The sequence below is a fragment of the Anabrus simplex genome, chromosome 1 (assembly GCF_040414725.1).
Source record: "Anabrus simplex isolate iqAnaSimp1 chromosome 1, ASM4041472v1, whole genome shotgun sequence".
Taxonomy (NCBI): domain Eukaryota; kingdom Metazoa; phylum Arthropoda; class Insecta; order Orthoptera; family Tettigoniidae; genus Anabrus; species Anabrus simplex.
The window spans coordinates 968,079,103-968,096,143 of NC_090265.1; positions in this window are offsets into that span (position 1 = coordinate 968,079,103).

Here is a 17,041-nt window from a genome sequence, read left to right on the forward strand (position 1 = left end):
AGCCCTGAAGATGGTTTTCCGTGGTTGCCCATTTCCACACCAAGCAAATGTCGAGGCTATACCTCAATTAAGGCCACGAACGCTTCCTTTCCACTCCTAGCCCTTTCCTAACCCATCATCGCCATAAGACCTGTCTGAGTCTGTGCGACTTAAAGCAGATTGTAAAAATAAGTTATTTGAATGTCAAGGGAATATACACACACACACACACACACACACACACACACACACAAACATATATATATATATGGGATAGGAAAGGCCTAGGAGGGGGAAGGACGTGGCCGTGGCCTTAATTGTACAGCCCCAGCATTTGACTGGTGTGAAAATGGGAAACCACGGAAAACCCTATTCGCGGCTGCCGACAGTGGGGTTCGAACCCACTATCTCCTGGATGCAAGTTCAAAGGAAATGTATTATCGACGTTATGCAAACATTCAAAATCATCTAAAAATGATATCATTCTTAAACCATCCCTGCCCTTGAGAAAAATGTTCAAATTTACGGCACAAGTTTCATATCGCAATTAATATACAAGTAAAATAATTTATCAGGGAACTGTAAGGGCTTTATTAGAAATACGGGAGAGTTCCCGAATTGTTTTCTTCCATAATCTATTGCTTTAGCTGGTCTGTAACACCACGTCAACAACGAACGTTACCATAGCAGCAGGGAACGCCAGACCCTGGTTGAGTCCGACAACTGGTTTACCTACAGTGCTGAGTTCAACGTTCGTTGTGGCCGTGTTGGCAGTATGTTATACGGTCGTTCGCTTAACGGTGTCCTCCACAGGAGCCTCGCAGTGACAGTGATATCTCTGTTTTACACACTGCAAGGAGACTGTTTAATGATTCTGTTTAAAGGGACAATAACATGAAAGCAACAGCCCCGTCACTGGAAAGCTGGGAACAGGACTTTCATCAATTAGCTTTTTGTGTAAAGATATGAAAAACCTTGAAAGGCGAGAAAATTAGAGGATCCCCTAGGCTTCGCAAACCTAACGTTATGAGAATCAAAAGCCAACACGAGAGCATGGAAGGTCGGACAGGACGAATGAAAGAGAGGAGGTTGGTGCAGTAACTGGTGACACAATGGGCTCAGCTGAAATTTAATTATTATTTCATGTGTTTAATAAACTGTTATCTTCTGTAGGAAATATATTATTATTATTATTATTATTATTATTATTATTATTATTATTATTAGTAGTAGTATTATTTTATTTGTTTTACGTCGCTCGGACACAGACAGGTCGTATTGCGACGATGGGATAGGAAAGGCTTAGGAATGGGAAGGAAGCGGCCATGGCCTTAATTGAGATACAGCCCCAGAATTTGCCTGGTGTGAAAATGGGAAACTACGGAAAACCATCTTCAGGGCTGCCGACATTGGGGTTCTAACCCACTATCTCCCGGATGCAAGCTCACATTATTATTATTATTATTATTATTATTATTATTATTATTATTATTATTATTATTATTATTATTATTATTATTATTGTCCGACTCCATGGCTAAATGGTTAGCCTGCTGGCCTTTGGCACAGGAGTCCCGGGTTCGATTCCCGGCAGGGTCGGGAATTTTAACCATAATTGGTTAATTTCTCCGGCACGGGGGCTGGGTGTATGTGTCGTCTTCATCATCATTTCATCCTCATTACGACGCGCAGGTCGCCTATAGGGGTCAAGTAGAAAGACCTGCACCTGGCGAGCCGAACATGTCCTCGGACACTCCCGGCACTAAAAGCCATACGTCACTTCATTTCATTATTATTATTATTATTATTATTATTATTATTATTATTATTATTATTATTATTGACAGCTGCGATATAGGGGAAGGGCATAGTGTTCGCTTTTCACCCTAAGGGCTCGGATTTTATTCCTAACTTCCCCTACGATTTTAATTCCAAACTGAAGGCTGAACAGAGTTCACTCAGGGATCGAGAAACCATCTGAGTACCCAAATGATATGACAGGCATGAGACCTAATTAAGAAGGGCATGCAAAACAACTGACGATGTCGTTAGGCAGAAAAATGAAAATCCACAGCCTGTTTCCAGTCATTCGACCGGGTCAGCGGCGAGGATAGGAAGTGTGCCGGCTGCCGAAGGCTGTCGCACTCCTCTGGGGCTATGATAAATGACTGACATGGAATGAAATGATATTGGAGAGTGTTGCTGAAATTAAAGATGACAGGGAAAACCGGAGTACCCGGAGAAAAACCTGTTCCGCCTCCGCTTTGTCCAGCACAAATCTCACATGGAGTGACCGGGATTTGAACCACGGTATCCAGCGGTGAGAGGCCGGCGCGCTGCCGCCTGAGCCACGGAGGGCTTCTCGTTAGGCAGACCACGTTGTATTTTAATGTTTGAGGTCACTTGGTTGTGCAGCATTTGTCTGGGTACACCAAGAATTTCAATGGGCGTTATGTGCCACAGGGTATAATTATGATTATTATTAGTCAGTTGTAGAACCTCCGTGGCTCAGACGGCAGCGCGTCGGCCTCTCACCGCTGGATACCGTGGTTCAAATCCCGGTCGCTCCATGTGAGATTTGTGCTGGACAAAGCGGAGGCGGGGCAGGTTTTTCTCCGGGTACTCCGGTTTTCCCTGTAATCTTTCATTCCAGCTACAGTCTCCAATATCATTTCATTAATCATTCATGAATCATTGTCCCAGAGGAGTGCGACAGGCTTCGGCAGCCGGCACAATTCCCATCCTCACCGCTAGAAGGGGACTTCATTCATTCCATTCCTGACCCGGTCAAATGACTAGAAACAGGCTGTGCATTTTCATTTCATTTAACTATCAACTTTCTTGTAGTTAAATATGTACAGTATTTAACTTTTAACTTTAATTTGTTCGCCTCCGTAGCGTAACGGATAGCATTTTAGCTTCCGTCCTCGGAGGCCTGGGTTCGATTGTCAGTACTATCAGAGATTTAATGATGGCAGGAGGGCTGGTACGTGGATAAAATGGTACGCGCAGCTCGCCTCTATTGCGGCTGTGCCTGAAGGGTTGCACCACCTCAGGGCGAGCACACGTGTTTATTTGCTTTAACTTTCTACTTATAATGTATTTATTCATTCAAGTCTTTGCATGGAGGAGATGGTATTCAAGCAATCTCTGATAATGCCATTGTTCTAGTACATTTAAACTGCGTGTTCTAGTCTTTCGTTTAATTTCCTTCGTTTCCCTTCCATATTTAGTTCTTCCCTCAGCCCACAAGCTGGGTGTTCCGCTTTTGTCTTCGTACATTCGAAGACATCCTTGATTCTGAGTTTGGTTTTCCAAGCGCATTATTGAGTTTGTTGTACCATTCTACCAAAGAGTTGGTGGTTGTACGAGTAGCAACTCCAAAGCTGGAATGACATACCATTGTTTTACGACTATCTCTCCCAAAAATATTAAAAATCTCTCAGGTGCTTGGAAATGTATTTCAATCCAGCCGGCAAGTACTCCTTCAGGACGAAGCAAAGCCAGCTCAGCACTCATTAGAATGTGAAGTCTCACTTCTTCACTTTTTCGAGTATTCGCGTCTTAATCCCAAATATTTCCCTTCCCTTCAAATACACTTCTTCATGTGGAAGTGTCCACCTCCGTAGTGTAACGGTTAACATTATTATCTGCCATCGTCAGGGGTCCGGATTCGATTCCTGGTACTGCCAGAAATTCACAATCGACAGTCACATTTCATGGATTCCATTCATGAAATAGTAATAAGTACATGGCAGAAAATTCGATATGTGAGTCTCGTCATTCGTTCGGTAGGAATGCAAAAGGCACTGGGTGATATTCGGCGTGTTGGGACGTGCATTAAGTCACATGGTGGACATTTTGAGGTCTTCTTGTATCAGAATACAATATCCCTGCTGGTACACTAACATGGCGACAGCTACTAGCCAGGGAATGGCAAGGCTATTACCAATACTTTCCGCACAAAGTTGAAAAGTTTGAGCACATAAACGATCGACTGTCGGATGTACGTTTACAGGGACATTTTGTGTTTTATCGTGAACTATACACTCTGATTACTATCCACATGTTTGGGAACACTCTGTAATCTCGCAACATGCTAATTTATGGAATGTATTTTTGAAAATTTTCTACTTAAATCGTTTGTAACGGTAAAACATACAATTCGTCGCTGATCGGGCAAAAGCTCATATCTCAGAATGCTTCTTCCTATCCATTATTTTCCTTACGACTGGTCACGCCTCCCCGCCACATATGTATATGAAGTCCATCAGAACAATATTCGTTGTGTTCATTTTCCTTCGCTTACGTATAAAGGAAAATGAATCTTACCATACCGCACTCTAGGAATGTATGTTCGCATGATTTATGTACGCACTCCGACAGTAAGGGCCGGTTCTACCACCTACTGGTAAAGTAGCGCGTAATTTGCCCTCCGCGTAAAAGGATGTTTCCGTCCGACCACTCCCAGGTAGCGCTATCGGCAGCATAAATCGTCGTTACCCGGCGCGTAATTTCTCGGCCACTTCGAGGGCCCGATAAGACTTTACCTGCCGGGCAAGTTCTGAGAGCTGAACATTATTAGCTGTATTTCTGGTGATATGCAACTCAAATTAGCTTAGTATACTGAAAAAAGCAGTATACTGTAACAGTGATCGATATTGTATTGCAGGATTTTGAACATTAATGCTTCCCTTTAGTTGCAACGGTCACACCAGCCTCTCGCATCGGTAGCGCAGGGAACACATTTTATACGTCAAGCTTTCGTACAGAAACTCTAAAAGGATGTAAAATCAAAATCTATTTGGAAATCATTTCAAATAGACTTTAATTTTGTACTTTTTCAGTTTTCGGACACGAGATATATATTACCGTATGTATCCTACCTAACCGAAGCGTTTTCGTAGCGTAATGGTTAACACGTTCGCTTCGTAATACGAAGAGTGCAGGTTCGAGTCTTTATTATGACGAATCTTTTTTATTTCCATTATTAGCGTTGTGTTAATCTGTATGCCTCTTTTCATACGTTCTTATCACAATATTATGTCTACTAGGAAAATTGCTTTATATGTATGCTACCTATAGCAAGTGATGTTATGATTAATAGCACATAGGACTGCCGCCCAGGTAGCAGATTCCCTATTAGTTGTTTACATAGGCTTGTAAATTATTTCGAAGAAATTGGAAACTATTCCATTCCCGAATTCCTCTTCCTATGAATGGATATTTATCCCGATTAGTTCTTTACATTTACAGTACCTTCCAACTTTATCTTCATAAAGTTAAAAATTAAAATGAAATGCTTTATCAATAAATGGAAGCATCTGGAACTAAATGAGGTCACAGAACTAGTTGCAAATAGAGCATCGCGGAGATACTTAATCAATTCACAGAAGCCTGCAGATAGAATGCTCAAAGGCAATAAGTCCGTAAAGAAGATGTGTGTGTGTATATACGTATATGGAAGCGCGTAAAAGAGAGTTAAGAACAACGACAGGGAACGAAAATACACTTTAAAATGTAAATTAGAAATACGATGAAAACCTGCGTACCTTCTATTACGGAGCGAGCGACTTGACCAGTCTACTACGAGAATACCTTTCAAAAACGCTGCCTTGCATGACAGGTTATAACTGGCGTAAGAAAATGTAATCTCGAGATTTTACTCCCAATTAGGTATTGATATTGAAGATCATAGATTAAAATCACGAAAGATTGACATGAATCGTTGTCCATAACTCTTAAGACTCCCCCTATTAGGCTTTTTGGTGATAATCAGCAGACGCAAGCACAGGGAAATAAGACAATCGAAATGGGTTTCATGCATCTGACGATAGATAGCACCACACTCGAAAGCGAGAAATCGCTGAAAATCAGTCTGGCCAACCTCGTACATCGGTGTCTAGCTCCGGGTAGCTACCTAGCGCTTGCGCGGAGGTGGTTGGACGCAAGCCAAAGTACCAGCCGATTTACACCTCCAGGTAGTTTACCTCCCGGGCAGCTGCCAGCCACTTTACCAGCAGATGGTAGAACCGGCCCTAAGTCATAACTAGGGTCCGGATTAAAAAAAAATGCATATGCGGATAATGCAACTGCATATTTTGAACGATAGTGCATATTTTGAGTGTTAGTGCATATACAGACATATTTTTCTCTTACGTGTGATCGATTATCTAAGATATCTGAACGAAATGAAAAATGTAATGAACTCTGTGTGTTATACATCCCTTGGCTACATAAGAAGCCTTCCCTGATCAAGGAAAAAGCTTTAAGTGTCGCAATACAAGCAGGTAGACGGATAATGAATCTTTCCACAATAGCTATTTCCTTCTCCTTAGAGTAGCCTCCCGAGGTTTGCTTAAACAAGTGCGTTCATCTGTTAACTTGCTCTTCGTCTACTGCAGTGTTTCACCAGATTAAACTGAAAAATGCCTAAAGATTTGGCAGAAGAATGTTCCGAGCAGTCAGTGCCAGTGTTCAAGTATTACACACTTACATCCGTCGACTTAGAACGATCATTTTCAGCGTATAAATTAATTCTGTCCGACAACAGACCCCTGGAAACATTGAGAAACTGTTGAAATCTACTGACATACATCATTTTTCAAGGAATTAAACATTTTTGTCAATTTAACACCGAGTTAAAATTAAATAATGCGTCTGGTGAGTGTATTTTGTTTTATTTTTAGTGCATATTTTCAACATTTTTAGTGCATATGAGATGCATATATTTGGAGTTTTTAGTGCATATGAATCCGGGCCCTAGTCATAATATACTTAAGGTTCATTTTCCTTTACACGTTAGAATACGAAAATGAACATAACGAAAACTGTTCTGATGGACTGTATATCAATATGCGGCTCGGAGGCGTGACCAGTCTTAAGGAAAATAATGGATAGGAGGAGCATTGTGAGATATGAGCTTTTGCCCGAACAGCGACGAATTGTTCTTTTATAAAGGTAGAAGCTGAAGAAATGAGACTTTATACGAAAGAAATCATTTGCTTTACCGTAAAAAGCTTTGTGGGAAAGCGTAGTTCCCTCTGTTCTAGGAATCACTGCAGCACACACTCTGCCGTGTAATTCGTAACAGGCGTCTACTGTAAAAGAATAAGCCGGTACAGAAGAACACAGAGACAAAACAAACGAGACACTGGGGAAAGAGAGTGGGTGCATTTAATTTTTTATTTATTTGATAATTGTTTAACGATGGTCTCTTATTTTTTCGGGTTTTGGGCAACGGTGGGAAAGTGGCGGACTGGGACTGAGATGGAATAGGCCGTGGCTTTAAATTAAGGTACAGACCCTGCATAAAAAGTATATTCAGGACTGTCGTCGGTGATGCTCGAATCCACCATCCCCTGAATGCAAACGTACATCACCACGGTCTGTACCGTGTGGCCAACTCGCTCGACGCATATCCAAAAGTTGTACTGTAACATTCCTGAGAATATTACTGTTTCACAGCTCTCGATATGGCAAAGAGACTTGGAAATGCTTCCAATGACTTTCTCAGCCTTTCTCAGACTTTTTAAAGGACTTCAGTTTTTTTCCTATCTGTTTTACGACACACCAATACAGAGAGGTATTATGGAGACGATGGAAGAGGGCAGAGCTAAGAATGGGAAGTAAGTGACCGTGGCCTAAGTTAAGGTACAGCACCAGTATTTGCCTCTTCTGAACATAGGAAACCACGGAAAACAACCTTCTGGGCTGCCAAGAGTGGGGTTCGAACCCACTATCTCCCGAATGCTAGTCCACAGCTGTGCGCCCCTAATCGCACGGCCAACTAGCTCGGTTGACTATGGTCTTTGAACTGATATATCATATTTGTAATGAATTCAAGCAGAGATGGAGGAGAAGGTGGTCGCGGTCGGTACACAACGTATCATACCTTCATTTGTCGGGAATTAGGAAAAAATCATTTCTACGATGCTGACAAAACGAGACATTTGAATGGTGACAGTATCTTCCACAAGCCTTTGGTATCATTTTAAACTCGTTTTATAACATAGTTTTATAGACAAAATGTAGATAAACCTTCATGTGTTAACCAGTTAAGACATTGCTAAGATGTGTTCCTTTCTTTCGGTCGGGTTTGTACTCAGAACTTAAGAATTTTCAGCTGATCACTTTTTGTGCCAGAGACTGCTCTTAATATAATGATCACGTGATCATATTGTTCGTCTTTTCAATCCTCATTAGAAATAATTATACGCAAAACTATCGGCTATAGTCCTGAAAACAATATTTACTTTGTTTCGTGGTTACATCCCTTTAACTACATCATAGGTCATAGGGTGGCAGTAACTGACCTACATAGCAGATTGCTGCCGTTCTTATATTATATTTATGCCATTAGAACTACTAATTCAAAATTGTAATGAAAACTTATACCCACAGATCATATTCAATTAGGCTCAATTTCTTCTTCTTCTTTTTCTTCTTGTTTTATGACCGCATAGAATCACTTTAGTCAGTCCATCGTTCAGGTCTCTTCGAAGGGATTGTTCGGGCTTTGCGGTCCTCCCAGTACTTCTTCAGACGCTCCGATCTTCGTGCCCTTTCCTCGGTTGAAAATGTGCGTGTTGTGGGTTTCTTTCGCTTAAGGGTAAAGCGGAGGTTTGTATTTATCAGTTTTGTATTCAATTTTATATTATTTGTGGAGTCTTCTGTTGTAAGGCCTATTTCCTTCAGGTCCTCTCTTACTTCTCTGATTCATTTACATCCTGTAGTGATATTTTTTGAGACGAGATTGTGTTGTACTAGTTGTTTCAGAAGTCTCGAATTCTTCATCCTCATATGTCCAAAGAATCCCAGTCTCCTTTTATGTATAGTATTTATATTGGGTTCTAGCTCTTTGTACACGACTTTGTTATGTATTATCCGCCACTGTCCATCTTTCTGGTATTTTTTATACAGGTTCTTCCAATCCTCCTTTCATTTTCCTGAAGTCTGTCAGTCTTTGATTGTTTATTCAGGTGAAAAAGTGTTCCTGGTGCATATATGTAGCTTCTGGTTTTATAACTGTGTTTAGTGTTTTATTTTTGCATTTATTGATAGACATTTCTTTTTGTAGATGCCCGATATTCATTTTTGTACTTTACCGAATCTATTTGTTCTTCTTTGGATTTAGATGTTTTCATTTAGGTTATGTGTTATTAGTTCTCCAAGATATTTAAACTGAGTTACTATTTTGATTTTATTACAATTTATAGTAACTTCTTTTAGTTGTGTTAGTTTGTGGGGCATAATTTATGTTTTTATTTTCAAATGATATTTTGAGGCCAATTTTATTTGCAATGTTCTGAAGTTCTTTCATCTGGGTATTTGCTTATTTTATGTCAAGTGCTAGTAATGCTAAATCGTCGGCGAAACCCAGGCAATTTGTTTTGATTTTTCGGCCAATCTTTATTTTTGCGGAACATTTCCCAAACCATTCCCTTATTACTATTCCTAGAACACAATTAAATAATAGTGGCGAGAGCCCATCTCCCTGCCGTAGTCCAGTTCTAATTTCAAATGATTCTAATATTTGACCCCTAAACTTCATTTTTGATTTGCTGTTAGTGAGAATCAGTTTTATCATATTTATTAATTTTTTTTTTTGCTAGTTGTTTTACGTCGCACCGACACAGATAGGTCTTACTGCGACGATGGGACAGGAAAGGGCTAGGAGTGGGAAGGAAGCGGCCGTGGCCTTAATTAAGGTATAGCCCCAGCATTTGCCTGGTGTGAAAATGGGAAACCACGGAAAACCATTTTCAGGGCTGCCGACAGTGGGATTCGAACCTACTATCTCCCGAATACTTGATACTGGCCGCACTTAAACGACTGCAGCTATCGAGCTCGGTATATTTATTAATTTGGGGTGTAGTCCAAGGTGTCTTAAAATTTTAAACAGGGATTCTCTATGGATGCAATCGTAAGCTCACTTTACAGGATACAGTGGTTAAAATCCTGAATGAAAACTTATCTTGCAGTTACCATTATTATATGAATTCCTACCAAGCGAGTTGACTGTGCGGTTAGGATCGCGTAACTGTGAGCTTGCATTTGGGAGGTAGTGGGTTTGAACCTCACGTGGGCAACACTGAAGATGTTTTTTCCGTGGTTTCCTATTTTCACACCAAACAAACGCTGGGGTTGTACCTTAATTAAGGGAACGGCCGCTTCATTCCTGCTGCTAGCCCTTTCCTACCCATCACTTTCTCACTGTGTCAGTGCAACGTAAAACTAATTGCCGAATAAATTCTGTAAAATGTTAACACAGATTTTGACATGTTAAATGGTTTCCCAGGAAAATTAAATTATTAAAAAACTAAAACCAGCCTGAATATGAATCGGCTATTTGGTAAATAATATTATTCTTCATTAAAACTTAAGTGAGTGCAACCTTACAGCACGCCGTAGTGCTGGAACTTTACTGAATCTCTGTTCAGAATAAAGTGCCTGTAAATCCATTGACAAAGTAGCCTCACATTTAAGTAATGAAGTAAGTAAATATGAGATAACTGTGTCCGTATTTCATTACCACCTTATCTGTTAATACAGATCTGGTTGAGATATTCATTGAGTGTAATTTACTGTAAGTTGTAATAAACTAGTTAATTTACGACCTGTACACCTCTGAGACTGTAGTTCTTTTGTTTCAGGTTGTGTTACCGGAACCATTTTAAGATGGCTGTAGACAAGAGAGAAGGAGATAGGAAAAGTAGGAGAAAGGCTTGGTCAGCCAAGCAGAGCTCTTCTCGCAATGTCAATGTCGCCCAGCAGGACTTGCAGCTTAACCCTTTCTCACTTGCTTTGTTGTCTGGGAAACAGCCGCACCATAATTCGTCATCCCAAACACTGTCACATTCCCACGTCGTGGAGCTAAAAGTTGGCATCTGTTCGTATTGTATCTCCACTCCCTGACGAGAAGTACAGTTAGTATGGCCACAGGACAAACAACGCTAGATTTACAAGTACCAATAGACTGAGATACAGGTAAACGGAGGAAGTGGTCGTAGATAATGACATTTAACAAAGTGTATGCTGATTTACGACAGTGTTTTTTTTGTTTGTACTCGATGAACAACATGACTACATTTATTTATTTATTTACTTTTATTTATTTTATTGTTTCATTATATATCAATCAATTAATCAAACAATTAATCACTGCTGGTCTGCATTTAGGGCAGTCGCCCAGGTGGCGATTGCAAAGAAATTGGAGATTTATTGAACATCTCCTTTGGTAAGTTATTCTAATCCCAAACTCCCCTTCCTATAAACGAATATTTGCCCCAATTTGTCCTCTTGAATTCCAACTTTATCTTCATATTGTAATCTTTCCTACTTTCTGAAACACCACTCAAACTTATTCGTTTACTAATGTCATTCCACGCCATCTCCCCGCTGACAGCTCGGAACATACCACTTGGTCGAGCAGCTCGTCTCCTTTCTCGCAAAGTCTTCCCAGCCCAAACTTTACAACATTTTTGTAACGCTACTCTTTTCTCGGAAATCACCCAAAACAAATCGAGCTGCTTTCCTTTGGTTTTTTCCAGTTGTTGAATCTTTGTGAGGGTCTCATACACCGGCACCATACTCTAGTTGAGGTCTTACCAGAGACCTATATGCCCTCTCCTTTACATCCTTACTACAAGCCCTAAACACCCTCATAACCATGTGCAGAGATCTTTACCCTTTATTTGAAATCTCATTCATGTGATTACCCCAATAAGATATTTCCTTATATTAACACCTAGGTACTTGCAGTGGTTCCTATGGAATTTTTACCCCAGCAACTCAGTAATTAAAACTGAGAAAACTTTTCCTGTTTAGGAAACTCACAACCTGACTTTTTACCCCGTTTCAGAGATCCCATGAGTTAATGCTCGTATTGGGGCAGTGCATTAAAGAGCTGGCAGAGTTACAATACTAAAGACAAAAATAATAAAGATAAAAATTATAATAATTTAAATGTAAAGTACAACATGTTTCAAAGATACAATTGTGTGTTTAAAAGTTTATATAAACATAACCATATATAGCTCGTAATGAAACCTGATAGTAAGTTCATATAAACAGGCTAAATCCAAAAGCATTACATTTTTCCCATAAATGTTTCTTAATATTTCTTTTGAATTCATGAAAGTTCTAACAAGCTTTTATCGAGTCTGGAATAGAACTAAATGCTATTATAGCCCTATACAATGCACAATTAGCTCCATATGTCACTGTATTTACTGTAGGGATATAAGCTTCCAGACTGAAGTCTTGCATGATCATGAATATATGAATTACTAATGAATTTGAGTTTTATTTTTGCCCGAGCAAAATTACGTTTAATTTTGAAGGCAAGTGTTACCAAAGAGTAATATACATGATATTTGAGTTCATGCGCATACTTTTATTTACTTTAGGCCAGGGTTGGACAAGAAGCAACCGCGACCAGTAACGTATATTACATTTTCATCCTAACAAAAAAGTAACCCACTGAAAATTCTTAAGACCCCTTGTACAAGCAATACCGAACGATGAAACCACGAGTTGTAATTGATAAGGCTATTTACTCAATGAAATGGTTAATAAATAATATTAATAAAAAGCAAATAAAATATGTATTTTATATAACCATGTGATAAAGTCACTCCTGTAAATCGCATTGTATTTGCCGCCATATCTAATTTATTCAGTGCCATGTAAATACTACGCGTTACGTTATAAATCAGAAAGAATTGAGAATCACTTTCAATAATTTCCAAACAGTTGCCTATCAGGTGCGGTAATCTCATTTCAGGGTATTAAAGAGTTGCAATAATGATTTATTTATTTATTTATTTATTTATTTATTTATTTATTTATTTATTTATTTATTTATTCATTTATTCATTTATTTATTTATTTATTTATTTATTTATTTATTTATTTATTTATTTATTTATTTATGTATTACTAGTTATTTATTTGGGAAACCAAAACTGCGAGATGCCGAATTACAGAGTTCCGTAATGAAATATATGTTTACAACAGAGTAACACAAATCAAACATAAAAAGAAATGAAAGAGCATTGAAGGAAAATCATCTAATGACAAAAGTAACGGAAGAAAATTAAAAACTAACAAATTAACTGCAGAGACACTATAATTAACAATAAAACATAAAGGAAAAATAAAAGAACGGGGAAAATTATAGATTGAAAATAAAATGAAGAGGAGAACTTATAGCTAGGCACAGTAAGATAAGTACATGTATAACATATAAGTAACGGTATAGGACAGTAAAAAATAAATAAATAAATAAATAAATAAATAAATAAATAAATAAATAAATAAATAAATAAATAAATAAATAAATAAATAAATAAATAATGCATTATGTACAATAGACGGGACAGCAATAAGAGAAAAAAGGATGTGGAGGAAATGACGTAGATTAAGTTTAGAATATATTAAAGGAGGCATAGGAATTCAAGAGGACAAACTGGGGCAAATATTCATTTATAGGAAGGGGAGTTAGAGATTGGAATAACTTACCAAGGGAGATGTTCAATAAATTTCCAATTTCTTTGAAATCATTTCGGAAAAGGCTAGGAAAGCAACAGATAGGGAATCTGCCACCTGGGCGACTGCCCTAAATGCAGATCAGTATTGATTGATTGAAGAAAAAACATCCAAATTCCTGTCAGAAGATGAAGAGTTAAGGAGGGTTGGAATACGGATAAATAAAGTTATTTGAACAAGAGGGAGGCGGGAATACGGAACATACGGAATATGTAAGGGAATGGACATGTAAGTCGCTGGTAAGACCCCAAGTAGAGTATGGTTCCAGTGTATGGAACCCTCACCAAGATTAGTTGATTCGAGAACTTAAAAGAAGCATCTCTGTTTGTTTTGGATGATTTCCGACAAAAAAGTGACCTTACGAAAATGTTGCAAAGTTTGGGCTAGGAAGACTTTGCGAGAAAGGAGACGAGTTGCTCGACTAAGTGGTATGTTCCGAGCTTTCAGTGGAGAGATGGCGTGGGATGACATTAGTAGACGAATAAGTTTGAGTGGCGTCTTTAAAAGTAGGATAAATCACAATATGAAGATAAAATTGGAATTCAAGAGGACAAATTGGGGAAATATTCGTTTATAGGAAGGGGAGTTAGGGATTGGAATAAGTTACCAAGTGAGATGTTTAATAAAAATCCAAATTCTTTGCAGTTATTTAAGAAAAGAGTGATAAAGAACAGATAGGGAATCTGCCACCGAGGTGACTGTCGTAAGTGGAGATTAGTGGTGATTGATTAATGACTGATATTTCAGAAGATCTCGAGAAGTTGCTGAATGGTATGGATGAAGTCTTGGGTAAGGAGTACAAGATGAAAATAAATAAGTCCAAAACAAAAGTAATGGAGTGCAGTCGAACGAAGGCAGGTGATGTAGGAAATATTAGATTAGGAAATGAAGTCTTAAAGGAAGTAGATGAATATTGTTACTTGGGTAGTAAAATAACTAACGATGGCAGAAGTAAGGAGGACATAGAATGCAGATTAGCACAAGCCAGGAAGAGCTTTCTTAAGAAAAGAAATTTGCTCATTTCAAACACTAATGTAGGAATTAGAAAGATGTTTTTGAAGACTTTCGTGTGGAGCGTGGCATTGTATGGAAGTGAAACATGGGCGATAACTAGCTCAGAAAGAAAGAGAATAAAAGCTTTTGAAATGTGGTGTTACAGAAGAATGCTGAATGTGAGATGGATAGATCGAATTACGAATGAAGATATACAGAATCGAATTGGTGAGAGGAGATCGATTTGGCTAAATTTGACGAAAAGAAGAGATAGAATGATAGGACACATCTTAAGACACCCAGGACTTGTTCAGTTGGTTTTTGAAAGAAGTGTAGGTGGTAAGAACGGTAGGGGTAGACCAAGGTATGAATATGACAAGCAGATTAGAGCAGATGTAGGATGAAATAGTTACATAGAAATGAAAAGGTTAGCACAGTATAGGGTGGCATGGAGGGCTGCATCAATCCAGTCTATGGACTGATGACTCAAACACATTTCAGATATAGTTGACCATGATTAGTTGAAACTTACACAAACTGTAAATTGGATGTATTAATATTCAGTGCGTGGAGGATGAGGTGTATAGTCGTGGGTAATATGACGAGAGCTCCAGACTGTATCGATCATTTGGCAAGCAACTGAATTTACCTCGAGAGAATCTGGACCTCCGGTTGTATTTAAACTGACTATTTAGCGAATAACTACAGCACTAAATAAGTAGGTAACTGAAGTGAATATTGTAGTCCAGTTTCTTGATACTGGGTCGGGGATAATATGAGGTGAATGTTTATGGTATGTTTTTACAGCCGGATGCCCTCCCTGACACCAACCTTAGTTGAGCCAATGGAGATGAAATGAATGATGATAAATGAAATTGGGTACGAAGGTGGAAGGAATCGTCTGTGGCCCATGATTAGGAACTGGTCCAGCATTAGCCTGGAAATGGGAAACTACAGAAAACCATTCTCAGGACGGCCGTCGGTGGGGTGCGAACCCAGGCGTCTGCCGAATGCAGAGCTTGGCTCCATAACCGTAGCGTGTTAACACGCGCAACCACCTCACTCGGTAGATAATTAAAGTGAATAAATATAAAAGAATTGAAATACATCACTATTCATGTATACAGAGAATAAAACTTTCAGCACGGAAATATATATATAGGCCTACTATTTCACCTTTATATTTAAACTAGCAAGATACCCGTGCTTCGCTACGGTATTATACTGAAATTTATAATTGAATGCTTATTGTTTTAGATATATAATCCGCCGAAATTCGCGATCTGACTCGTTTTCTGCGAGAATCCACCAAAATTCCCGATCTGACTGGTTTTCTATTATTTTACGGCACGTTTCCTCCCATTTTTAAATCTTCCTTTCCAGCAATCGATTTCGTACTTCCCGGGCTAGACTCAGGTATTCCTCCCGGTCAGTTGGGTTCGTAAATCTTTGCCATCTTTTCCTATAATATTTTTAATATGGATAAAATCCTTCAGGAGATCCGGCATGGTGTCATATTGGGTGCCTTGGTGGCACTGAACCCGCGTCCGGACTGCATTCTTAGTCATTACCCGTCCAGGAGCCGTTTCCAGCACGGGCCGCGCATTTGACGACGGTACGGAATATTATTATTATTATTATTATTATTATTATTATTATTATTATTATTATTATTATTATTATTATTATTATTATTATTATTATTATTATGTGTTGCTGGAATGGCTGATGACAGGGAAAACCGGAGTATCCGGAGAAAAACCTGTCCCGCCTCCGTTTTGTCCAGCACGAATGCCACATGGAGTGACCGGGATTTGAACCACGGAACCCAGCTGTGAGAGGCCGGCGCGCTGCCGCCTGAGAAACGGAGGATCCTGATAAGTACGTTAATAACAGTAAAATCAATTGGTCTCACCTCCTTCTACACCCCACCCCCCACCGCCGTTAAGTTTAATTACCGCCACCCCCCCCCCCCACCAACAAATTTAAAAGAATGCTTGTTTCTTTATGTTTAAGGGAGATTCCAGACACCAATGTTCACGTCTATTACCTTCGGTTTTGAGATGTAAATATCCCCATAAAAATAATTCAATTTCTTTCACTTCCTTTCACACTCCTCCCCCCCCCCCCTCCCCTAAGTGAATTTTCCCGCAAAAAGTACTTGTTTCTTTAATAGTAAAGGATCTTCTAAGTACCAATTATCACGACTCTGACTTCTTCAGTTTTTGATTTATGTGTCCTCATGAAAGGAATTCAACTCCTTTACACTCCCGCCCTCCAAGATGTTTTCCCCACCAAAACGCGTTCTTCTTTGTTTTTAAAGGAGGTCCAAATACGAATTTTCACGTCTGTAACAACTTTAGTTTTTATTAGATGTATGTATTCTCATACAATTAAGTCAATTAATTTTTCAATTCTTTCACCCCCCCCCCCTTCTTTGGATTTTCCGAGAATACGTGTTTCTTTACTTTTAAAGCAGATTGCAAATATCAAATTTCACGTCTGTAACATCTTCATT